Source organism: Schistocerca piceifrons, chromosome 1 (genome assembly GCF_021461385.2).
Source record: "Schistocerca piceifrons isolate TAMUIC-IGC-003096 chromosome 1, iqSchPice1.1, whole genome shotgun sequence".
Taxonomy (NCBI): domain Eukaryota; kingdom Metazoa; phylum Arthropoda; class Insecta; order Orthoptera; family Acrididae; genus Schistocerca; species Schistocerca piceifrons.
The window spans coordinates 136385779-136398186 of NC_060138.1; the positions used below are offsets into that span (position 1 = coordinate 136385779).

General features: G+C 41.9%; 1 pseudogene; it reads right to left on the bottom strand.

Moving 5' to 3' along the window:
• Positions 1-4164: 4164 nt before the first annotated feature.
• Positions 4165-4282, bottom strand: LOC124724536 (annotated as a pseudogene).
• Positions 4283-12408: the final 8126 nt, after the last annotated feature.

Sequence of the window (12408 nt, forward strand, 5' to 3'; positions counted from 1 at the left end):
CCAAGAAACACACTAAAAACCCTAGTCTAAAATCGTAGGCCAATGGCCAGACTCTACACAAAAAAGGCAAACACTTAGAGCAAGCGATAAAAACCCCCTGCCATCGCAACGTCGTCTGATAAAGTGCAGGAAGCGTATCAGGCAGCGCACACGTCTGCCTGAGCGGAGTTAAAATCGGGCAGTCAGAGCTGACCAGCAGCGATATAAAGGTGGGTCCTCTCGGCGCAATAAATAACTGTGGTTCATCCAGGTGTGGCCAATGTGCAGCCGGCAGAGGACAAGAGTCCTTGAGAGAGACTCGCAAGGAGGAGCGCCACGCACTGGTAGCGTCCATGATGGCTCGAAGTTTGGTGCGCCATTCTTCACCGCAGATGCGAAGTACCTTCCGCCGCAAAACTGACCTGAAGTCACTCTCAGAGAAGCCAATCTCCAAGGCTGGTATACCGGCCTGTTTGGCCAGCGTGTCAACACGTTCATTTCCCGGGATGCCTACACGACCCGGGGTCCACACAAAGACCACAGAGCGGACGCAACGGGCAAGAGTATGGAGGGACTTCTGGATAGCCATCACCAGACGAGAGCTAGGGAAACACTGGTCGATAGCTCGTAAACCGCTCAGGGAGTCATTACAGATAACGAAGGACTCACCTGAGCAGGAGCGGAGATACTCTACGACGCGAGAGATGGCGACCAGCTTGGCAGTGAAAACACTGCAGCCAACCGGCAATGAGTGTTGTTCATAATGATCCGCTAGAGTAAGAGCATAACCGACACCACCAGCAACCATTGAACCGTCAGTATAGACAACGTCAGAGCCTTGAAACGCGGCAAGTGTCTGCAAGCTAGACACACTGGACACACACATGGCGGTATGGTATGTTGTGCGATTTCGTATGACAGCAGGAGCACTCTCTTAGTTATCTCACGTACCCTACCTGCAAATTTTTACGTCAGTTCGGTGACTGGACCTGCTGTGCTGCCATTCATGAACAGCATCCAGGGGGTTGTTTTACAACCGGATACCACTCGCCTACATAGTGTTGTTAGAACCCAACATGCTACACAGAGGGTCACAACATGTTACCTTCAGCTGTCTCCAATCGATCACATATTGGACATTATCGGACGACAATTCCAGCGTCATCCACAAAGAGCATTAACTATCTCTGTATTGATCGACAAAGTGCCAGTTGTGGTGTCACCGCCAGACACCACACTCGCTGGGTGGTAGCCTTTAAATGGGCCGCGGTCCGTTAGTATACGTCGGACCCGCGTGTCGCCACTATCAGTGATTACAGACCGAGCGCCGCCACACGGCAGGTCTAGTCTAGAGAGACTCCCTAGCACTCGCTCCAGTTGTACAGCTGACTTTGCTAGCGATGATTCACTGTCTACATACGCTCTCATTCGCAGAGACGACAGTTTAGCACAGCCTTCAGCTACGTCATTTGCTGCGACATAGCAAGGCGCCATATTCAGTAATTAGAATGAATTCTGAACAGATAATATTGTGAATCAAGTACCGCCAAGAGCGACGTTCATCATTAATGGATTAAAGTTAAATATCAAACTAATTACGTCCGCTTTCTGAATTCTAATTCCCTGTCATGTTCCAGACCTCACGTCTGTATAGTCCTTCCCTCCTCACGCCAGCCTGCGTAAGCTATAACGCGTGCATTCGGCCTCCTCTGGTAACACAACACAAGTCATGGAACTCCATCCTACAAACTGACATCCATTATTTGTACAGCACAATGCTCGCACGTTTGCATGCTTGCATTCAATGTTTGGGCTGTTACACAGATTACACACGCAAACGGTGGAAAAGCCTTTTTGTTGAAAATACCTTATTCTCATGTTTTTTAGGGTGGGAAATGCAAATATGATACTTCAAAAACTGTATCAGCCACCATTTCCTCATATTTTACACATACATTTATTAAATTAAGCAATTTTTTAAAGAATTGAACAGCTTTTATATAGTTAAAATAATTTAAAAAGGAGGTGTAATTAATGTAGATGACGTTGCTAGCACTGCTGAAAAACATTTGCTGGCAAAAAAAGGTCGATTCTATTTTTGTGTGAACAGATGGTGTTTTTTTTACTGTCAGCCTGACATCAGTTTCCTGTTTCCTTTACATATGCTCAGTACAACGTCTAATCGTCGTTGTAAAATCTCTGCTGACAGATTATGTCATATTTGTGGTGAATTTATGATTAAAAAACGCAAAAGAAACATTACAGACATTGTGAAAAAGGTTATTCTATCGTACTTTGGATCTAAACTTAGTGATCAAAATAAGTCTTGGGCGCCACATAATGTATGTTATGTGTGTGTGTTGAAGATCTGAGAAAATGGTCCAAATACGAGAAAAAAGTCTTTAGATTTGCTGTTCCTATGACTTTGAGGAAGCCAATAAATCATTCCGATGATTGCTACATTTGCAGTATTGATATTACTGGTCATAATTCGAAAAACAAGAAGGTAATAAGCTATTCTAACCTTCCGTCCATCATCAGACCAGTAGGGCATGGTGTAGTTTTGAAGGTTCCTGTACCACCAGATCATTTAAATTCTATTCCAACAGAAGTATTTCCTGATGTACAAACTGATTTAGATGAACCAGATGATGATGAATTCCACTGTAATATAGAAAGTCTAGAGCCCAAATTGTTTACTCATATCGAGCTTAACGATCTGATTAGGGATCTGGGCTTAACGAAGGAAAAAGCTGAATTGCTTGCCTCTAGATTAAAAGAAAAGAACTTATTGGCAGTTGAGACCAGCATATACATGTATGGAAAGAGAAAGCAGCCATTTTCCAAGTTTTTTCACCAAGAAGGTGGCTTTGTGTACTGCTCAGACATTCCCAGACTGATGAATGAGTTTGGTACTGAATACAAAAAAAAGTCTGGAGGCTGTTTAATGATTCATCCAAACCAAGTTTAAAGGCTGTTTATTACACAGTGGTAATACGTATGCATCTATACCTGTTAGTCTGTACATATGAAAGAAAGCTATGAAAACAGAAATATTGATAGATAGAACAGGCTGTTCTGCTCATGGTTGGATGATATGTGGCGATCTAAAAGTAACAGGTACGCTCCTTGGTCAGCAAGGCGGCTTTACCAAATTTCCGTGTTTCTTGTATGAATGGAACATTAGGGCTAGGCATGGACACTGGTGCAGAAAGACCTGACCTGTGCAAGAACCTTGTAGATCCAAAAAACATATTCCTACCACCTCCACATATAAACTTATGCCAAATGAAACAGTTTGTAAAGGCTTTGCCTAAAGATGCAACATGTTTTAAGTATATGTCAAAATTTTCCACACCTTTCAGAAATTAAACTAAAAGAAGGCTTCTTTATCGGACCTGACATTAGGAAATTGATGTTTGATGTTAACTTTGAATCCACAATGACCTTAAATGAGGAAGAAGCATGGATATCATTCAACCAAGTCGTTAGAAAGTTCTTAGGACATGAAAAAGACCCAGCTATTATATCTACAATGTTAAAGACGTTTAAAACCTTAGGATATTTAATGAGCCTCAAAGTTCACTTTTTGAACAGTTACCTTGATTTCTTCCCGGACAATACGAGAGATGTTAGAGAGGAGCAAGGAGAGCGTTTTCAACAGGATATTAAAGTCATGGAAAAATACTACCAACGCCGCCGGAACACCAACATTATAGGGGACTACCGTTGGTCACTTCACCGAGAAGTGCAGCAAGCAACTCATTGTAGAAAAAGTTACACAAGAAGCTTCAAAGGAAAAAAGAGAAAGAAAATACAAACCAATTCCAGGTGACAAGTAAAACCTCTATTAACACGTCATTGTTTTAAGTATCTTACTATAACTACAGACCATGCTCATGTCGTAACACAGCGTTTCATTAATTTCTCCGTTTACAGTATAGCATAGGATTTTTATACTATGAGGCTTGGAACTTTAATAGTGCACTCCGTCTTCAGGCCACAAGTGGCCCATCGGGACCATCCGACCGCCGTGTGATCCTCAGTGAGGATGCGGAAAGGAGGGGCGTGTGGTCAGCACACCGCTCTCCCGGTCTTTATGATGGTTTTCTTTGACCGGAGCCGCTACTATTCGGTCGAGTAGCTCCTCAATTGGCATCACGAGGCTGAGTGCACTCCGAGAAATGGCAACGGCACATGGCGGCCCTGATAGTCACCCATCCAAGTCACGACCACGCCCGACAGCGCTTAACTTCGGTGATCTGACGGGAACCGGTGGATCCACTGCGGCAAGGCCGTTGCCCCCGGAACTTTAATAGTGGCTACTATTTTTTTACAGCTCCTACAAAATAGATATGTGTTTCAAAGTTTTATCGACCTTCAGAGCAGTCAGCAGCATTGTGTGTAACCCTTTGCCAATGATGTGGATGTCGTAGGATACTCTTAGCAGTGCCAGTTGTTTGACAGTTCGAGCGGCGCGGTCCATTGCCCGACGAATTTGTAGCAGTTCTGAAGCGAATGCCGTGATGTGTTTCCTTCAGTTCAGAAATCGAGTTGAACTCACAAGGGCATAAGTCAGGGGAGTGCAATAGGCGGTATAGCACTTAGCAGCCCCATCAGTCGAACAAATCAGTAACAGCTTGGACTGCTACGTGCTTGAGCATTGTCCTGCAAAATGACGGTCATGTCCAGCAGAAAGAGTCATCACTTCTGTCTCTAAGCTGGTCGTAGGTTGTGTTCCAAAAATTAACAGCACACATGTGCACACCGCGACTTTTACAGCGTTTGTTTCGAATGTTGTCTAAAACCACTGAACATATATGCACCCCACCGAGAAAAAAGGGGTATACAGCTATTAGCGGTGCTTAACAAGAGATTGGAAAGATCCGAATTGTAAGCCATTAAACATGGCGCAGGGATGTGTACATAGGCACACCTCTTATAAGGAGTACTTATTAAAGATAGTAATTCGTGCTCCTGTGAGCAAGAACTCTCTCTGCAGCTGAATAACAAATTTTACACAATCTAAGTACAGGTCTCATTACATATATTCAAGAGAAGGCTCTCAAAGATCATGATCCTCGTTCGTTATTTATTGAATTAATATTACGTACTGTCTGTATATTTCAGCCACCATGCGATGTAACAAGTTGCTCTGGACTCTGGAACCGAACGAGGTTTCGCAATGGTACTCGGGAGGGTGGCATTTCAAATCCTCTTCCAGAATTCCACGTATACCTTTCCATGGTTTCCCTAAATTGTTTTAGGTAAATGCCGGTATCGATGCAACTTACTGCCTTCCTCATTTCTCAAACGCTAGCAAATTACCTAGTCGTCGATGGGAAGTTAAAAAATAATTCCTACAGCTCGTGGAACACTATAAACTGCTCTCCATTTGTTCATGGGTGGCGCGCGTTGAAGTTAACAAAATTGTTCATTTCTCCAATCAGAATGGTGGAGAATACGTGTTGGACAGAATAATTCTTATCGAGTAGCCAAAAACGGAGTAGTGAAATATTGAACTGACAAGACTGGAAGATATCGGCTTCATCGTGGATTTTAATTATATATCTAAATATCAATGATATCTCTGTCAACCTAACAGAATAGCATATCGTCTGCAGAGAATTATTGCCCCAATTATGTATACCTTGTATCGTCGTTGAGAACTCTGACAGAGGGATTTTTGCAGTAGTGAAGGTAGATGAGAGCGACCACGGCCATTAGAAATTCCAGGTGTCACTTCCCGACATACGGCGGTCAGCATAGCTAACGGGATTACAACAGGAGATACGGGCACAGCACTCAGGGTGGCATGTCGCGAACACGGCTGCAGCTGACAAGAGTCAAAACAAAGCGCTGTGAAACATTCATGGCGAGACGTGAAGTCTTGCTAAAGGTGAACAGATGCCACCACACTAAAAGACACAGTCTGAAAAATAAATGTTAAAGGGCAAACCCAGCAGGTATATGAGGGATTCTAAAACCGGTGTAGATGTCCTTTCAGATGGTAGTAACTTACAGAAACTCAGCAATAAAATAAAATTGATATATAGCGTTTCCTAATGAAGTGTTATACGGCGTCTGCTGTTCCTTATCATGGGACAGACAAATGAAAATGAGACAGTTGGAAAAAGAGTACGTAAACTCTCATTTCATAAGCAATCGCCATAACTTAATACATTAATGCCTCGGTGACAGAAACGGTCAATACATTCGTGGAAAGTTGTTTGCGGTTCGCTATGGAACCAGATTGAACCCTGGCGTGCACCACCTCGTCCGAACCAAATTGTCGGTCCTGAATGTCTCCAAAAACACGGAAATACCATGGGGAGCGATCGGAAGCATATGGAGGATGTGTAGAAAAACATTTTACAAGCCCGGACGGAGGAATATTCGAGGAATTTGATCTCAAAGTGATTAATGAAAACGTCAGCTGTTGTGAAAGAACGCAATAACCTGAAGCATATTGCTGTCAGTAATGGGTATCAAGCCAATCTCGTGCAAACACTTATCACGGAAAGAACGAATAAGAATTCTAGTGTATCCTTACTGGATAGACGGCCCCACTGCAAAGAAATTTTTTTCCATTCCGTTCCTAGCTGATAATTTTTAAATGATCTCCCAATCCGAGAGGAAATACGTCCTCAACGTGGCGTTCATCACTAATAATATCACTAAGCATTTTTGCCTACATAACGAGAGACCTCCTATTCATAAATATCTAAAATCTGAGATGCAAAAAATTCAATGCAGTGTATACCCAGGCTTTTATATAGGACAAACAGGAATGGCACTGAAGCTAGGTTCCGTGAACATTTATTGAACAACAATGGCTTATATTACACAGTAAAAACAACTATTTGTACCTGTCGATTCAAGTGACTTGCAACCTCCCCGTATACATCTTACTGCTTGTTAAGAACGACCATTCCATGTGTTGTTTATCTTTTCCTCAACTTTGTTATCTAGTCTAGACGTCTTAGTGCGTTTTAACGTAATTTATACTTTATATACTGTATTTTTAAAATATGTTTTAACTGTGATGGCTAGTCACAGCTGCGGGAAACCCACTTCTATAGTGGTCAGCGTGCGCAATACGTTTCCCTATATTACGCCGTTATCTGGCTAAGGTTTTAATTTATGAACGTAGATGTGCTGTGCTGCAGCTAGTATTTGTAAGAGCTATAGGCAGAGGTTCTGAGACCTCGCGCTCGGGATCGAGTCTGATACCTAACAAGGGAAGCCACGACGTTTGGAACGCGGATTTACTTCAAACTTCGTACACTCGTAGTGCTCCATTAGGACAACAAAATGTGTAAGCAGTAGCGCGTACTTCTCAAGCGACATTAAGAAAATCGCAAGATAATTTTCGTCGTCAAATATATACCTGTGCGTGGCGGTTTATACCAGGAAGCGGCGGCAGCCGAATGGCGGCACGGTAGCTCAGCGTGTTCGATCAGAGTGCCGATTGTCCTCTCTTTCAGCCGATAATTTGGAAGCGAACCATGCATAACGCCGCATTTCCTCAAATATCGGCGTTGATAATTGCTCATGCAGTATCGAGTTTCTTTTAATAGCGTCTTCACGAGAATCAATTTCTCGTTCCTTTTCGATTAAATACGAACAATTTTGAAGACACGGACAAGCATACATTTTCAGTATCACTTTATGCATTCGGTCGTTTACTAGTGGATAGTTATGAATATTATATTATTTGTGACAGTAAAAACTTGTAGACTGTCAAACAACATTGTAAATATAATCAAAGTTCATCCGATTACACGTATTTTTCCCAGTACATCAATTGTAATATAAATGATAAAGAAAATGACTGTGTTAGAAATGAAAACAAAACTGACGAAGGGTACTCTATCCAGCGATTACGGGGCTAGAACGCTACCCACTCGGCTGCCGCCGCTTCATGGCAAAAACGGCCACGCACACGTATATATTTGTCAACCGAAATTATCTTGCGATTTTCTCAACAACGCTTGAGAAGTTCGTGCTACTGCTTACACATTTTGGTTTCCTAATGGAGTACTACGAGTGTACGAAGTTTGAAGTAAATCCGCGTTCCAAACGTCGTGGTCTCCCCTCGTAAGCCGCGGCGGGCCCACTTAATTGCGTCCCTGAAAACTCATACCCAGCGGCCGGCCTCTGCGTCAACATACTGTGAAGTTCAATTTGTCGCCACGTCTTCATCGGCCTACGGCGCCACCATCAGCTGAAAATTAAATAATCCTTACCTTTGTACACATTCCTCAGTTCTTTCTACACGATACGTCATTTTTATATTAAAATTTATACGCGTCTTAATGGTGTTTCATTTCTGTGGACTGACGTTAAATTTCGTTTGACTTACGTCATAGACACATGCGCCCTCATTGTGCTTAATCTTTGTAAGCCCTTAGGTATCCTAGCGCTCTTTGCCTTTTGTATAAGTGAAGTCTTTTTATACTTACACTGTTAGTCTGTTGGTGCTGATCATCATATACTTCATGTTTCTTTTTAATATTTTAGTTGCGATACGAAGTTTCTTTTGGTCATCAGATCTTCGTATTCCTTGTGTTGCTTTTAAGTGCTTGACAGTAAAATCAAAAAATTTTACCGGTGGTAAGTGTATAATCTGTTTATTATTGTACAATTATTGCTATTTTTGTGATGTTAATTGCGATTCGACCCTGGTAATCGCTAAATTTCTGTTCTACACTTTTTTACCATATCGTCCTCAAGACTGCTTTCCGATGTAATTTTAACTGTATGGTCTTTCGAGGATGACAAATTAATTTGCCGAAACCAGTCAAAAAATTAATTTAATTAAAATCTGTGTAGCTGAAGACTGATTTCTCTATTCCTAAAATAGTGTCTCAGTATTAATGGCTTTACGATCAAAAAGTTTCTTCATGCTACCTTATCGAACACTGATATACTTCTGTCTGTGTATAAAATACAAGTTGAGTCTCGCGAAAAAGAAAACAGTAAACAGGTACCGTCTGTAATGTTGTTTTTTTACACAAGCAGCACTATTATCGGCCTCGAACCTACCACTTCATTTTCAAACAGCTTGTGTCGTTCACATTGTGCTTGTTGTAGTTAACACTGTTAGGGGGGGGGGGGGGGGTGGTTTGGGAACAGCTAACCACCGTCTAAAAATAAATCTGACGGTTATAAACGGATAACGGCTTTATTTTTGTAAAGAAATAGCAGTGTTAACAATAGTTGTTTGCTGTTTTCTTTTTTGTTTCTTGCAAACTGTCTTATTGGCACTTAGAACCACTCAGTTTCCTTACATAGCACTTAGAACGTACGAGTGGAAATATTTAATTTCTACATCGGCTGATTATTTCTTGCGATGCTGAGGCAGAAAGTACTCTTTTGTGGTCCCAGAAAAGTATCTCAATTCTTTGGATATAAATCGGTTACGCGCAAACAGTGATAAATTACATTTCTATTCGCCTGGCAAATGTCAGCTTTGGCACTGAGTTTTCCGTTTCCACTCTCCAACTGTTCATGATAGTGCGTAAGGGTCTTGGAATGAAGACTTCATTAAGATTTTCTAAATACGTTAACAACAAGTAAGTTAACTCAGAGTGAAGCTGCCGATAGTTTTACAGTAGCTATGGCGTCAGATTAGCGTCCGACCATGTGTCAGTTGCTACGCCTTTTCCTTAAGTGGCAGCCGCGTGGTTCCTGGCAAAAAGTCTATGTCGATTTTCTTTCCAGTTCTTCTCCTATCAGAGGTGGTACGAAATCCTTAATGACTTCACCGTTGACAGAACATTGAACTCCATATTAATTTTCCTGATTGTATGTTGTAATTGTCAATGGTCGCATTAACTGCGATCGCATTCGAGATAAGGTTCTTTTCTCGTTCTTTAGTTCTGAATTAAGAGAAGCTGGGTGCCGCTAATATGAGCTATTAAATGTCACAGCAAACGATACGCTGAGACAATATTATGCCCATTGCTAGCTTACCACCAAATTCAATTGCTGTAGTGATAAATACTTTTTTTCTAAGTTTATTTACATGTGGCTATTTCAGTGACTATGACATTTTGTTTGTAACACGCTGATACCTTCCTGTGTTACTTTGGCAACCTGTAGGCCAGTGAAACACGAAGTTTATTTTTTTTTTGATCTGTGTTGAAATAGGCGTCGCGGGGGTTGTAGAGAAAGGGGGGGGGGGGGGGGAAGCGGAGAGGGGCGAACCATAATCTTTGACACTACTTTGTAAGAAGAATATTGCTACTTTCATCTTAACGACCCTCTTCTTACCAACCCCCCCACCCCTCAGCCCGGGCCGCCCTAAAAAAATTAAATAAAACATAAAAAACAATGATCAAGCTCCAGGAAAATGTTTTTGGATCGTCTACCGTCCAAATAGCTGTCTATCTGAAATATTCGTTCGTTTTGAGAATAGCTTACACAACGCTGTCAAACAAAATAAACCTGAGATTGAAAGGTAAAATTAATGAATCGTGAGAACACGCTGTTTCACGCGCAGAAAACTTCAGTCATTTGTGGTGTAAAAGTCAACTTGGCTCCAATGTCGACAGAATGTGTGGATGTGCTTTCCTACCTGCTTCCAACACACCTCTCCCTGTTTATTTTTCACCTTGTGCCATTAACTCGAACTCCTGAGTGGCGGCACATTGGCGGTATGTTGTTACATTGCTATCAGGAAACACTTCTGCACAGGAGAAATATGGCTGCCTGTTTGTATCTACTCACTTTTTTCGCGTCGAATTACGGTTCATCATAAGACATCATATCTGTGAGGATGACTTTCCATTTAAATATGTCTAGCCGTGAAGGTGATACTAAAAGCTATTTTTTTCCCCAAGAAATATTCAATGCCTTTGGTAAGGGTCCAATCTGTTGCACAGTTATTTCGTATCTGAAGTTAAATGGTTAATTTAAAATTCAGTGTTTCATTTTAAGCCTTTGTGTATCAAATTATGCCTCGTATTTCACTTGATGGCCACTTTTCGAAATACGCATTCTGGTGAGCCGTAATGGTACAGAATATCAGATTCGCAGCTACAGTGCAGGTAGGCCCAAACTTTTATTTTAATGCCTCCGAAGAAAAGGAATCCTCTTCTCAAGGTTTCGGATACTTCCGTGTACCGTACCTGACTAATCCGAAATATTCGGCGTTAATTTGTGCTTGTTGACAGTGCTGATTGACAGCAATTAATACAACTTTGTAAGTAGGCTTACAATCCATATTACTTTTCAAACAGATCTAGATTTAATGGTTTTCTGCGCGGTCCTGAGGTTAACATTTTAGGCCTGAGTTTGTCACCTAGCCTACGAGAACTGTGAGATTAAAGGTAAACTTTGTTGTCCAACAAAACATTTTATTAAAATGTGCAAGTTCTTTCCTGCGAAATCTTTGAGTACATATTCGCCAGTGACTTTACATTTCTTACAATATCCACAATTGCAGTTTCGGCCGTAAATATTCTATTATTCGTGAACTGCATTGAGCAAGGCAATTACATGGGAACATATGAGAATAGATTGTTCGCCTCTTTTTAGCTTCGCAGTCTTCATAGATTTTTGGCGTACCTACTCTGAGCTCGGCCATCTTCTCACCAAGAGCACCTTCACGGACGAGCTTCTCAAGCTATAATCCATGGTGCCATTGCAACCATTGCGATCTCCATTCTTAAAGTAGTTCTGTCGCCTACTGGTTGTCTCAGTCTGCAGCTGTTAGTGTAATGGACATGTCCAGCTGAGTCCTGTGATAACGTATGCCCGCTAGAGCGTGGTAAACTTTTTCGGCAAAACAATTTTCTATACATGTGATGTCTGTTCTTTCGGACATGTCCGGACACAGTGATCATAGGAGCTGCACGGAATAACTTATCACCCCTCCCGTCAAGGCTCAAATTCACAACTTATCCAAACACTATTAACGTCGTGCCCCTTGCCGTTTGTTCCCTTTTCTCGCTGTATTTCGCCGATTCCGTAAAAGTTCTAATCTGATGTGCATCCGCACTGTAGAGATCATTGGCCATCTTCGCCTGAATTGTATATATGTGGAGTCCGTCGGACATGTCCGAAAGAACACACCATTTTTGATCCAGCGACCACTATGAATTAAGACACAAAATAATTACAGACTTGGTCTACAAGCGGGAACTGATTTAAATCAATAGGGAAAGTTAAAAAATTACGCCGGATCAGGGTTTGAACCCGAGTTTCTTACTAGCCTGATACCGTGATTGTGTCCAACGGTCAGAGCGTGTGCCTAGCAAGCAGGAAACCGGGTTTCGAATCCCGGTCCAGCACAAATTTTCAGCTTTCTCCATTGATTTAAATCAATGCTCGCTTGAAGCCAAGGTCTGTAATTGTTTTGCGTCTTACAACAATTTTCGCAGCAGATGGATTTTAGTAAGCGGCTTGGCAGCCTAAGACTAT